This window comes from Panthera tigris, chromosome B3 (genome assembly GCF_018350195.1).
Source record: "Panthera tigris isolate Pti1 chromosome B3, P.tigris_Pti1_mat1.1, whole genome shotgun sequence".
Taxonomy (NCBI): domain Eukaryota; kingdom Metazoa; phylum Chordata; class Mammalia; order Carnivora; family Felidae; genus Panthera; species Panthera tigris.
Window position 1 is genome coordinate 135,553,718 of NC_056665.1, and position 13,533 is coordinate 135,567,250.

Consider the following 13,533-nt stretch of genomic DNA (forward strand, 5'->3'; position numbering starts at 1 on the left):
ATTTATCTATGTAATTACCTTTACAGTACTCTATTTCTTCTTGTGGATTTGAGTACTTTTCCTTTTCTAGGACTCTCTTTAATGTTTCTTTTCAGGATGATCTGTTAGTAATGAATTTTCTAGGTTTTTGTTTATTTGTGAGTATCTTAATTTCACCTTCATTTTTGGGGATAAAGTTTTTGGTTGATAACTTTTTTTCTTTTGGTACCCTGAATATATCACCCACCATTTCTAGTATACATGGTTTCTTTTTTTTAAGTGTATTTATTTATCTTGAGAGAGAGTGCTCACGTGAGTAGGGGAGGAGAAAAGAGCGCGTGAGAATCCCAAGCAGGTTCTATCCTGTCAGCACGGAGCTGGATGCAGCGTTGAATCTCACGAATGGCAAGATCATGACCTGAGCCAAAATGAGGAGTTTGTCACCTAATCAACTGAGCCACTTAGGCACCGCTAGTATACACGGTTTCTGACGGGAAATCAGCTGTTAATGTTGCTGAGGCTCACGTGTTAAGTGTTGGGTTGCTTTTTGTTTACTGCTTCCAAGATTCTGTTTGTCTTCGACTTTTGACTGTGATGTATGTGTCTAGGTGTGGATCTTTCTGCATTTATCCCACTAGGCATTTGTTGAGCTTTTTGGATGTGTAAATTAATATTTACATCCTATTTGGGAAGTTTTCGGCCATTATTTCTTCAAATGTGTCTGTATCTTTCTTTTCTTTTTGGGACTTCCATTACACATATGTTAGTATGCTCGATCATGTCCCACATGTCTCTGAGGCAGTGTTCAGTTTTTAAAATTACTTTTTTTGTTGTTTCCCATACAGAACACTGTCAATTGGCTTGTCTTCAAGCTCCCTGATGTTCTTTTTCTGTTTAAATCTTTCCCTGAGATTGTCTAGTGAATTTTTCATTTCAGTCACTATTTTCAACTCCAGAATTTCTCCTTGGCTCTTTAAAAGTTTTCCTTTTTGTTGCTATTATCTAATTAGTGAGACATTGTTCTCATACTTTCCTTTAGTCCTTTATATGTGTGGGTTTTTTTGTTTTTGTTTTTTAGTTCTTTGAACATATTTAAAATAGCTGACTTAAGTCTTTGTCCAGACATTGGGCTTTCTCAGGGCCGGTTTCTATTGGTTGCTTTTTTTTTTCTTGTATACTTGTCATACATTCTTGTTTCTTGGCCTCTCAGTTTTTTTGTTGTCAAAAACTGGACATTTAAAATCACGTAATGTAGTAACTCTAGGAGTCTGGTTTTTCTTCTTTTTTTCCCAGGGTTTGTTATTGTTATTGTTTTGTTATAGCTTGTTTAGCTAGTGAGTTTTCTTAATTAATTATGTAAAGTCTGTATTCTTTGTTGTGTGTTGCCACTGAAGTCTCTAGTTAGCTTAGCAGTCAGTTAATTGTTGGATGGAGATTTAACTGTTTATAACCAACAAGCCTTCCAGTCTTTGTTGAAGGTGTGTGTGTGCGCGCGTGCGTGCGTGTGTGTGTGTGTTGGGGGTAAACTTTCAACTCTCAGCCAGGCAAGTGGCAACTCTATCTTAGCCTTCACTTCATGTATAATATCTTATGATCAGCCAGAGGTGAGAGCTTAGGGTCTTCTCAGGTATTTCCTGAGCGTTGCACACCTTTGGGCATATACACAGCCCTTTATGTGTGGATGGTCTTCTAGATTTTTAGGAATATGTTGGAGCTTTTCAAAGCCCCTACAACGTCTCATTCTCCATCTTTTCCTTTTAAGCTTTTTGGTTGCCCTGTTGTTTACCCCAAATATTATACACCCCCTCAGGCAGCTGTGAAGTTAAAAAATTGCCAGGGATTGTTTTTGACAAATGCCTCAAGAAAAGTCTTTTTGTATTTGCATTTGGGCAAACTCCAAGTCAGGTTAAACACAGACAACTTTGTAAGTGCAATCTTCCAGGAAGCCATTAGGCAGACCAGATAATGAGAATCTTCTTTGAATTGGGCTTTGAAGAAGCCCCCAGCTGATTCTATCCCAATCAGTGGCTGCCAGATGCTAGTTTTCACTGCGATTGCAGTCTGTTAGTTTTCAAGGCTGCCTCAGAGCAGGAGAGTGGGGGATTGGACTAGGGCAAGTTAAAATGCCACAAAGCTCTCTCTTCTTACTGAGACTCAGGGTTTTTGTGGTTGTTTGTTTGTTTGTTTGTTTGTTTGTTTTTAAAATGCTGCTTGGATTGCTGGAAACCTTTAGTTAATTTCCAGAGTTCAGAAACCGATTCCGACCATTTTTGCTAGTTTTCCTTTTGCTTTTATGGAAAAGAATTTTCAGAAGTTCTTACTCCCTCTTTTTACTGACATCTTCTCTGTACCTGTGAAGAACTTAGCTGCTCTGTTTTACATGATGTGGATATACAGAAGCATAAGATATATATTTTTGCATGCCATGAGAATCTTGTGATTTAGTCCAATCTATCAGATTGGGATAAACCAGTTAGGTGGGATTTTGCCCCTGGCACAAGATTGAGTGTAACCAGGAGGACTGTATGCCAAGGGAATTTGAGGTAGGGCATCCAGGGTAGTGAAGCAACAACATTATGTCAAAGAGACAGAGTTGGGGCCTGGATTATAATATTGCACATAAATTTGGAAGGGTGCATAAGTTTTACACATAAACTTGGAAATGTGGGCAGAAATAGGAAATGTCTACAGTAATCGGTAGAGCCTAATCACATAAGCAGGCCCAGTGATTCATTTAAGATGGAAATTTTGAGTAGCAGACTAGACTAGAGACTTCTATGTACCTGATGTCTGTTGCATGTTCCTGGGAAAGCGTGGTAGAGGTATTGTGGCTCACAGGAGTTGCACCTGGTAAATCACTTGTAGTTTGATTGTCAAGACAAAACCATAATGAAGTGTTGAGTATCTAAGATAGTTTAGGATTTCCTGAATGTTTTAGTCTATAAATGTTGAAGGGTTTTAGAGGAGAGGGAAATCAGTAACAGCTGCAGTTGTCAGGAGGTTCTTCATGTAGGAGGGAAAGCTGCTCTTTGAATAATAGATAGGGTTTGGATAGGTAAGAACCTAAAGAATTGCTTCATGTACCCACAGACATGAAGTAGAAATGAATATGAAATGGAAGGTATATGTTGGGGTAAACAGGGGAACTCACTTTGGGTTATGTAAACTTTCTTGGTAAAATACTGGGGAAGAAGAAAATTTTAAAAGAAGAAATCGTCCACAACAGAATGATGAATGGCTACTAGGGAATCAAAAAGAAATATGTGAAATGATTGCTAGGCCCTATTCAAATTAGACAACATGAATCAATAGTAAGTCTATTCTGTACAGTCATTTTTTTTGCTATTTTTTCCTGTTCATCTCTTACAATTTTTGAGGAAAAAAGAGGCCTAATTTTATTACACATTTAATATGTGCCAAGCACCATGCTAAACAATTTACATGTATATTTCATTTAATCCTCACATCTGACCTTTAAAGGTAGTCGTTGTTACCCATTTTACAGATACAAGGAATTTGGCATGTTAGCTGTGGCCCCTTTCTTTCTATGGAACCCAAACTTACCACAAGTAGTGGAAGTTTTATTGTGGGGGCAATCCTAGATTAATTGGGATCTTTCTTTGCAGTAGACGTCTGGTTAAATCGGCCTTTCTTTGGTACTTACTTGTTCCTTTGTCATGTTTTATCATGCTTCTGTCACCCTCTATCCCTGCATTTCTGAGATTATGTAAGTTTTGTCTCATATTGTTTTGACCATAAAGCCCAGACTCTTCTTTCCACAAAATATCCCTTTGCACCAAGACTTTTTACTATTTAGCTAACTTTGTTGAATATTCAGGGGAGAACAGAAAGGAGTCAGATCAAGCACTGGACAGACTTCTATCATTTTTCTGTCTCTACTTTCTCCTTCTCTTTTCTCTCACTTTATCATGAATAATAGGAAAATACCTTTTACCCATGGCAGAATAGCTCTTTCCACACCCAAATCTGTAAGACTTTCTTTTCCCAAGCACTTGTCAGAGTATTTAGACTAGAGTAATACAGTTGACCTCCTAAGAGGAATTGTGGCTCTACTTTTTAATATAAAATATAATAAGATATTATTTCATGATGTTAATAGTTTAGTATAATAATATGGTAATATTTGCACATCTATAAGAAGATATGCAAATATTATTATATCAAATAAAGGAAGTGTGTGTGTGTGTGTGTGTGTGTGTGTGTGTGTGTGTGCGTGCGTGCTTGTGAATATAGGAAACAGGAATCTTAGTTAATAGTTGTCTGGGAAAAGCTAAATTACTAGGCCTGAGGAAGACTGGGAACCATGACAAGCTGAGATAGAGCCTGGAATGAGATGGTCATTCATAATTCTTGGGAGTTTTAGGAAACTTAGAAGCTCAGTCTGTGGGTCTTTGTGAGTGGTCTACCATTGACCTATCTCAGGGATCCCTACTTGCCTATTTATATATCTGTGCTCTTCACTTACCATGATTAACTTGCTCATTTTGAAAACAGTTTTGTTTACCTTTCTGTGAGGGGGAATCTTTTTGGAAGGAACTTCTTATAGTCTTTCAGTAGAGGCTGTTTTGGGTCAATATACCTAAGAAGCTGCAGGGGTATCAGGCATGGTATTTGACAGATTTAGTATTTAGAGAAATTTAATACACCCAACGTTAAGCACTGGCAGAGCCAACATTTGAATAACAATTTATCTCAAAGGTTTTATTCTTTTTACTGTACTTGTGGGTAAGCCTTTTAGGTTTGATGTCAGTATGTAAATGACCCCATTCCCAAGGAACTAACAGTAAATAGATGCCATAAGTATGTGGTATAAGTGAACAAATAAGAGCCATATGAATAGCACAGGCGGAGCATTGTGGGAGTTCAGTGAAGGAGAAATTTTTTCTGAGTGAATGCTGAGGATTTTTATGGCTAAAATAAGCAATTGAACAGTAGAGGTAGACTTTTAATACGTGGAAATGTACAGAAAGGAATTCTAGGCAAGGGGAATGACACGAACAAAGGCTTAATGATGAGAAATCACAAGGATCAATTTGACTATAGGATAGGGTACTGGGATCTATGGTACATACTACTTTAGGATGATTAATCTTGGAGCAGCATGAAGAATGGATTAGAGTGGAGTGAGAGTAACATTAGGGAAACTACCAAGGAAGAAGTTTCAATGATTCATATGTGAAATCAAGAAGAAATGGATTAGTGTTATAGTAAAAAACATGGCAAGAAAGAATTGAACTCGAGGATGATTCTGAAAAGGAAATGATGTGACTTAGTCTTTATTAGTCTGCTGATACTATAAGCTATCATGGACTTGATGGCATAAGCAAGAGAAATTTGTTTTTCACAGTTCTGGAGGCTGGGAAATCCAAGATCAAGGTGCTGGGCAATTTAGTTCTCTGGTGAGGGTGGCTGAAGATGGCCACCTTCTCACTGTGTCCTCACATGTGAGAGAGAGAGAGAGAGAGAGAGAGAGAGAGAGAGAGAGAGAGAGAGAGGAAGCTCTGCTCTGTCTCCTCTTGTTCTTATAAGAACACTAATCTATCATGAGAGCCCTACTCTCATGGCTTTGTCTAATCCTGATTCTCTCAGAGGCCTCACCTTCCAATATCATCATACTGGGGGTTAGGGCTTAATATATAAATTTGATGGGGGAGACATCATTCAGTCCATAGCAAAGCCCGATTAGTGTATATGGATGAAGTATAGTGGAGAATAAGACAACGTTGAGATTTCAAGTCTAGGTAACACTGAGAATAATGGCTCCATTATGATAAATAAAAATCAGGGGGCGCCTGGTTGGCTCAGTCGGTTGAGTGTCCGACTTCAGCTCAGGTCGTGATCTCACAGCTTGTGGGTTTGAGCCCCGCATTGGGCTCTGTGCTGACAGCTTGTAGCCTGGAGGCTGCTTCAGATTCTGTGTTTCCCTCTTTCTCTGCCCCTACCCCGCTCATGCTCGCTCTCTTTCTCTCTCTCTCTCTCTCAAAAATAAATAAACATTTAAAAACAAATAAGTAACATCAGGAAAAGGTGTTGATGGGGGATAAGAAAATAATGCATGGTTTATGTATATTGAATTTAAGGTACTAATGGGACATCCAGATATAAACGTCTATCAAATAGTTAAGAATTTGAGCTTGAATCTTGGCAGACTGGCTGGGGAAAAATAAAGAGAATTGAGAATTTTCAACATGTAAGTTGTAGCTGAAGCAGGGGAATGGATGATATATCTGAAGGAGGGAGATATTTAGAGAAAAGAAAAGAATTCCAAGGCTGATGCTTTGAGAAATGACTCCCATTTGGGGGGACTAGAATGCAAAAGATGAAGGAGGAGTCAGTGGAGAAGTAGTCAGATTCTACTTGGCCAAGATGGTAGTATATTTATGCACTGGGCCTAAACTTCTAGTAATGATAGATAAAATATGGCTGAGCTCAGAACAAGATAAATACCAATTTATACTGGAAACAACTGAAATAGAAATTTTGAGTAGAGTTGATGTCACAAGCCTACTGGACTCCAGGCTAAAAGTAGGCAATGGTATTTTGGATTTAGCTCTTCCAAGGTAATGGGGATTAAAGTTTTTCATGTAAGACAGTAACTGGAACTACAATTACTGCTTGAAGTCTTCTGTTTTCCCCAGCCCTACTCCACCTTAAGAGGAGTCTGAAAAAAAAACCCAAAACTGTTGGCTCCTGCTTGGGATACATACAGCTTAGAGCACACTGTAAACATAGAGATTCAGGAAGGTATTGAGATAGCCTTGAGATTTGGACTGAATCAAAACTGCCCAATCACTTGTTGCTGATTTGTGATATTTCTATTTAATAATCTTATCTGCTGGCATGGGAGCTGGTATGGAAAGGTTGAAAACAGAGGAAAAGAGAGAGAAAAAGAAAAATAAGAACAAAATCCTCTTAAATAAGATACCTTAAAACAAAGACTACACAAATAAGTCTAATGGCAAGAAACATGGCCAAGAGGAAAATTATAAGATGAATTCAATATAAATAAATTTATTTTTAATGGAACAAGCTATCAAAGACTTTAAAACAAGTATGTTTTAGATTAAAGGACTAAAATTCGTAGAGAGAAAAAATTGTGAACAAATATCAAATGTACATGAAATGAGAACAAGTAGATATGAATAATACAACTAAATATATAAAAATGAAAAATTTACATCATTGAAATGAAAATCTCAATAGTTGGGACACAACATCAGGTTGGACACAAAGAGAATCAGTGAATTAAAAGATAATTCAGAAGAATTTACTCAGAATGCTCCATGAGAGGTAAAAAGATAAGAAATATAAGCAAGGAGTTGGGAGATATGGATAGAATGAGAGGTTATGAAATATCATACAGAAATCCCACAACAAGAAAAGGGAAGAAGCAGTAGAGAACAAATATTTAAGAGAAAATGGTAGATGTTTTCCAGAATTAAAAAATGTCATGACTTTTCAGATAGAAAGCGTACTCTTAATACCAAACGATATAAAATAAATTTACATGTAGACACATCATAGTGGATCTGCAGAACATTGATGATCAAAATAATATCTTAAATGCTACTGAGAGGGAGAAATGGATTATTTAATAAAAGGCAATTAGAGTGACAGTAAACTTTTCATCAATAGAGGATTCCAGAAAGCAATGAAATAACATCTTCAAAATGTTGAGAGGAAAATGATTTTGAGCTAGAATCTTATACCCAGCTAAATATATTTGAAAGTGTGGACCAAAAGAGAAACATTTCAGTATATGGAAATTCTCGAGCTGTATATTTAAAAAAAATAAAGAATGTACTTCAGTAAGAAAGAAAAGTGAACTCAGAAGTAAGGTATGGTATACAAGAAATAATTGTGAGCACAGAAATTAATAAAATATGTTGCAAAATATGTTGGTGAAATGAATGAGAAGTTTTATTTTAAAAGGCAAACAAACTTTAGACAATAACAAAATGGGGATTCATGTTCAATTTCAAAGATGATAGAAATACTGATAGTTTGAGTTTCTTAGAAAAATTTATAGTTCAGCATTTTATTTTAAAATAAGTAATCAGTAAAAGACTAGAAACACAGTCTATGAGCAGAGGAAAAAATAAAACTTTTAAAAGTTTATTTATTTAGAGTGTGGGGGGGAGGGACAGAGAAAGAGGGAGAGAGAGAGAATCCCAAGCAGGTCCCACACTGTCAGTGCAGAGCCCGACATGGGGCTAGAACCCAAGAAATGTGAGATCATGACCTGAGCCAAAATCAAGAGTCAGATGCTTAACCAACTGAGCCATCCAGGCACCCAAAAAGAAATTTTTTAATATTTAAAATAGTATGGAAGAAAAGGAGAAAACTGTAGGCAACAGTTTCATGCATATATGAAAAGTTGATTTATGACAAAGTTGGCATGGGATTAGAAATTAATAGGGAAGGGGTGCCTGGGTGGCTTAGTCGGTTGGGTGTCCAACTTGGGCTCAGGTCATGATCTCATGGTTCATGAGTTCAAGCCCTGCATTGGGCTCTGTGCTGACAGCTCGGAGCCTGGAGCCTGCTTTCAGATTCTGTGTTTCCCTCTCTCTACCCCTCCCTCACTCACAGTCTGTCTGTCTGTCTGTCTGTCTGTCTCTCTTTTTCTCAAAAATAAATAAACATTTAAAAAAAAAGAAATTATTAGGGAAGAATTTAGTAAATGTTTAAGCATGATACTTATCCATATGGGAAAAAGTAAACCCTACCTCACAGTATACACAAAGGTAAATTTAATTTGTAATTAACACTTAAATGTAAAAGTAAAACTTTAAAACTTTTAGAATGAAATATAGGGATATCTTACAACCTTGGAGATAGGAAAGACATTTCTTGAAATACAAAAAGCACAAATTATAAAGAAAAACATTGATAAATTTGGCTACATTTACATTTTAAAACTTGTGTTCAATAAAGACTGTAAACAAACAAATGAAAAACAAGCCAGAGTCTGGGAGAAGATCTGAGTTTTCATCTGGTATCATTTTTCATCAGACTGAAGAGTATCTTTTACCATTTCCTAGAGTGCTAATTTGTTGATGATAAATTCTTTTGGTTTTCTTTGATCTGAAATGTTTTTATTTTGTCTTCATTTTGAAGTATATTTCTGCTGGATATAGAATACTGCACTGACAGCTTCCTTTTTCCTTTCAGCACTTTAAAGATGTGATTCATTATCTTCTGATTTCCATTATTTCTTTTAAAAATATTTTTAATGTTTATTTATTTATTTATTTTGAGAGAGAGAGAGAGAGAGCAAGCAGGGGAGGGGCAGAGAGAGGGGGAGACACAGAATCCAAAACAAGCTCCAAGCTCTGAACTGTCAGCACAGAGCCCAACATGAGGCTTGAACTCACAAACCATGAGATCATGACCTGAGCCAAAGTCGGACACTTAACCGACTGAGCCACCCAGGAGCCCCCCTTCAGATTTCCATTATTTCTGATTAGAAATCAATGGCTAGTAGAATTGATATTTTCTTGTATGCAATTGTCATTTTTCTCTGGTTGCTTCCAATATTTCCTTTTTATCTTCGGTTTTTGTCATTTGGAATCTGATGTGCCTGGACGTGATTTTCTTTCTTTCTTTAATTTTTAATTTTATTATTTTTAAAAAATTTACATCCAAATTAGTTAGCAACAATGGTTTCAGGAGTAGATTCCTTAGTGCCCCTTACCATTTAGCCCATCACCCCTCCCACAAACCCTCCCATAACCCTCAGTTTGTTCTTCATATTTATGAGTCTCTTCTGTTTCGTCCCCCTCCCTGTTTTTATATTATTTTTGTTTCCCTTCCCTTATGTTCATCTGTTTTTTCTCTTAAAGTCCTCATATGAGTGAAGTCATGTGATTTTTGTCTTTCTCTGACTAATTTCACTTAGCATAATACCCTCCAGTTCCATCCACATAGTGGCAAATGGCAAGATTTCACTCTTTTTTTTTTTTTTTAATTTTTTTTTTCAACATTTATTTATTTTTGGGACAGAGAGAGACAGAGCATGAACAGGGGAGGGGCAGAGAGAGAGGGAGACACAGAATCGGAAGCAGGCTCCAGGCTCTGAGCCATCAGCCCAGAGCCTGACGCGGGGCTCGAACTCACGGACTGCGAGATCGTGACCTGGCTGAAGTTGGACGCCCAACCGACTGCGCCACCCAGGCGCCCCAAGATTTCACTCTTTTTGATTGCTGAGTAATACTCCATTGTATAGATATACCACATCTTCTTTATCCATTCACCCATCGATGGACATTTGGGCTTTTTTCATACTTTGGCTATTGTTGATAGTGCTGCTGTAAACATGGGGTGCATGTGTCCCTTCGAAGCAGCACACCTGTATCCCGTGGATAAATGCCTAGTAGTGCAATTGCTGGGTCATAGGGTAGTTCTATTTTTAGCTTTTTGAGGAATCTCCATACTGTTTTCCAGAGTGGCTGTACCGGTTTGCATTCCCAACAATGCAAAAGAGATCTTCTTTCCACGCATCCTTGCCAACATCTGTTGTTGCCTGACTTGTTAATGTTAGCCATTCTGACAGGGGTGAGGTGGTATCTCATTGTGGTTTTGATTTGTATTTCCCTGAGGATAAGTGATTTTTAGCCTTTTTTTCTCATGTGTCGGCCATCTGGATGTCTTCTTTGGAGAAGTGTCTATTCATGTCTTTTGCCCATTTCTTCACTGGATTATTTGTTTTTTGGGTGTCGAGTTTGATAAGTTCTTTATAGATTTTGGATACTAACCCTTTATCTGATATGTCATTTGCAAATATCTTCTCCTATTCTGCTGTCGGTTGCCTTTTAGTTTTTCTGATTGTTTCCTTCGCTGTGCAGAAGCTTTTTATTTTGATGAGGTCCCAGTAGTTCATTTTTCTTTTGTTTCCCTTGCCTCTGGAGATGTGTTGAGTAAGAAGTTGCTGCGGCCAAGATCAAAGAGGTTTTTGCCTGCTTTCTCCTTGAGGATTTTGATGGCTTCCTGTCTTACATTGAGGTTTTTCATCCATTTTGAGTTTATTTTTGTGTATGAGGTAAGAAGGTGGTCCAGGTTCATTTTTCTGCGTGTTGCTGTCCAGTTTTCCCAGCACCACTTGGTGAAGAGACTGTCTTTATTCCATTTGATATTCTTTCCTGCTTTGTCAAAGATTACTTGGCCATACGTTTGTGGGTCCATTTTTGGGTTCTCTATTCTGTTCCATTGATCTGAGTGTCTGTTCTTGTGCCAGCACCGTACTGTCTTGATGATTACAGCTTTGTAGTATAGCTTGAAGTCTAGGATTGTGATGCCTCCTGCTTTGGTTTTCTTTCTCAAGATTTCTTTGGCTATTCGGTGTCTTTTCTGGTTCCATACAAATTTTAGGATTATTTATTCTAGCTCTGTGAAGAATGGTGGTGTTATTTTGATAGGAATTGCATTGAATGTGTAGATTGCTTTGGGTAGTGTCAACATTTTAACAATATTTGTTCTTCCTATCCAGGAGCATGGAATCTTTTTCCACTTTTTGTGTCTTCTTCAATTTCTTTCATAAGCTTTCTATAATTTTAAGTGTGTAGATTTTTCACCTCTTTGGTTAGATTTATTCCTAGGTATTTTATGGTTTTTGGTGCAATTGTAAATGGGATAGATTCCTTGATTTCTCTTTCTGTTGCTTCATTGTTGGTGTATAGGAATGCAACCAATTTCTGTGCATTGATTTTATATCCTGCAACTTTGCTGAATTCATGAATCAGTTCTAGCAGTTTTTTGCTGGAATCTTTAGGGTTTTCCATATTGAGTATCATGTCATCTGTGAAGAGTGAAAGTTTGACCTCCTCCTGGCCGATTTGGATGCCTTTTATTTCTTTGTGTTGTCTGATTGCAGAGACTAAGACTTCCAATACTATGTTGAATAACAGTAGCGAGAGTGGACATCCCTATCTTGTTCCTGACCTTAGGGGGAAAGCTCTCAGTTTTTCCCCATTGAGGATGATATTAACGTTGGGTCGTTCATATATGGCTTTTATGATCTCTAGGTATGATCCTTCTATCCCTACTTTCTTGAGGGTTTTTATCAAGAAAGGACGCTATATTTTCTCAAATGCTTTCTCTGCCTCTATTGACAGGATCATATGGTTCTTGTCCTTTCTTTTATTGATGTGATGAATCACATTAATTGTTTTGCAGATATTGAACCAGCCCTGCATCCCAGGTATAAATTCCACTTACGTGGTGAATAATTTTTTTAATATATTACTGGATCCGGTTGGCTAATACCTTGTTGAGGATTTTTGCATCCATGTTCATCAGGGAAATTGGTCTGTAGTTCTCCTTTTTAGTGGGGTGTCTGTCTGGTTTTGGAATCAAGGTAATGCTGGCTTCATAGAATGAGTTCAGAAGTTTTTCTTCCATTTCCATTTTTTGGAACAGCTTCAAGAGAATAGGTGTTAACTCTTCCTTAAATGTTTGGTAGAATTCCCCTGGAAAGCCATCTGGCCCTGGACTCTTGTTTTTTTGGGAAATTTTTGATTACTAATTTGATTTCCTTACTGGTTATGGGTCTGTTCACATTTTCTATTTCTTCCTGTTTCAGTTTTGGTAGTGTATATGTGTCTAGGAATTTGTACATTTCTTCCAGATTGCCCATTTTATTGGCATATAATTGCTCATAATAGTCTCTTATTATTGTTTTTATTTCTGCTGTGTTGGTTGTGGTCTCTCCTCTTTCATTCTTGATTTTATTTATTTGGGTCCTTTCCTTTTTCTTTTTGATCAAACCGGCTAGTGGTTTATCAATTTGTTAATTCTTTCAAAGAACCAGCTTCTCATTTCATTGATCTGTTCTACTGTTTTTATGGTTTCGATGGCATTAATTTCTGCTCTAATCTTTATTATTTCCTGTCTTCTGCTGGTTTTGGGTTTTATTTGCTGTTCTTTTTCCAGCTCTTTAAGGCGTAAGGTTAGGTTGTGTATTTGAGATCTTTCTTCCTTCTTTAGGAAGGCCTGGATTGCTATATACTTTCTTCTTATGACCGCCTTTACTGCGTCCCAGATGCAGTAAAGGCGGTCATAAGAGGTTTTGTGTTGTGGTGTTATCATATTCATTGGCTTCCATATACTTTTTAATTTCCTCTTTAACTTCTTGGTTAGCCCATTCATTCTTTAGTAGGATGTTCTTCAGTCTTCAAGTATTTGTTAGCTTTACAAATTTTTTTGTGGTTGATTTCGAGTTTCACAACGTTGTGGTCTGAAAATATGCACGGTATGATCTTGATCTTTTTGTACTTGATTAGGGCTGATTTGTGTCCCAGTATATGGTCTATTCTGGAGAACGTTCCATGTGCACTGGAGAAGAATGTATATTCTCCTGCTTTAGGATGAGATGTTCTGAATATATCTGTTAAGTCCATCCAGTCTAGTGTGTCATTCAAAGCCATTGTTTCCTTGTTGAGTTTTTGATTAGGTGATCTGTCCATTGTTGTCAGTGGGGTATTACTATGGATGAGTTTCTTTATGTTTGTTATTAATTTATTTATATATTTGGGTTCT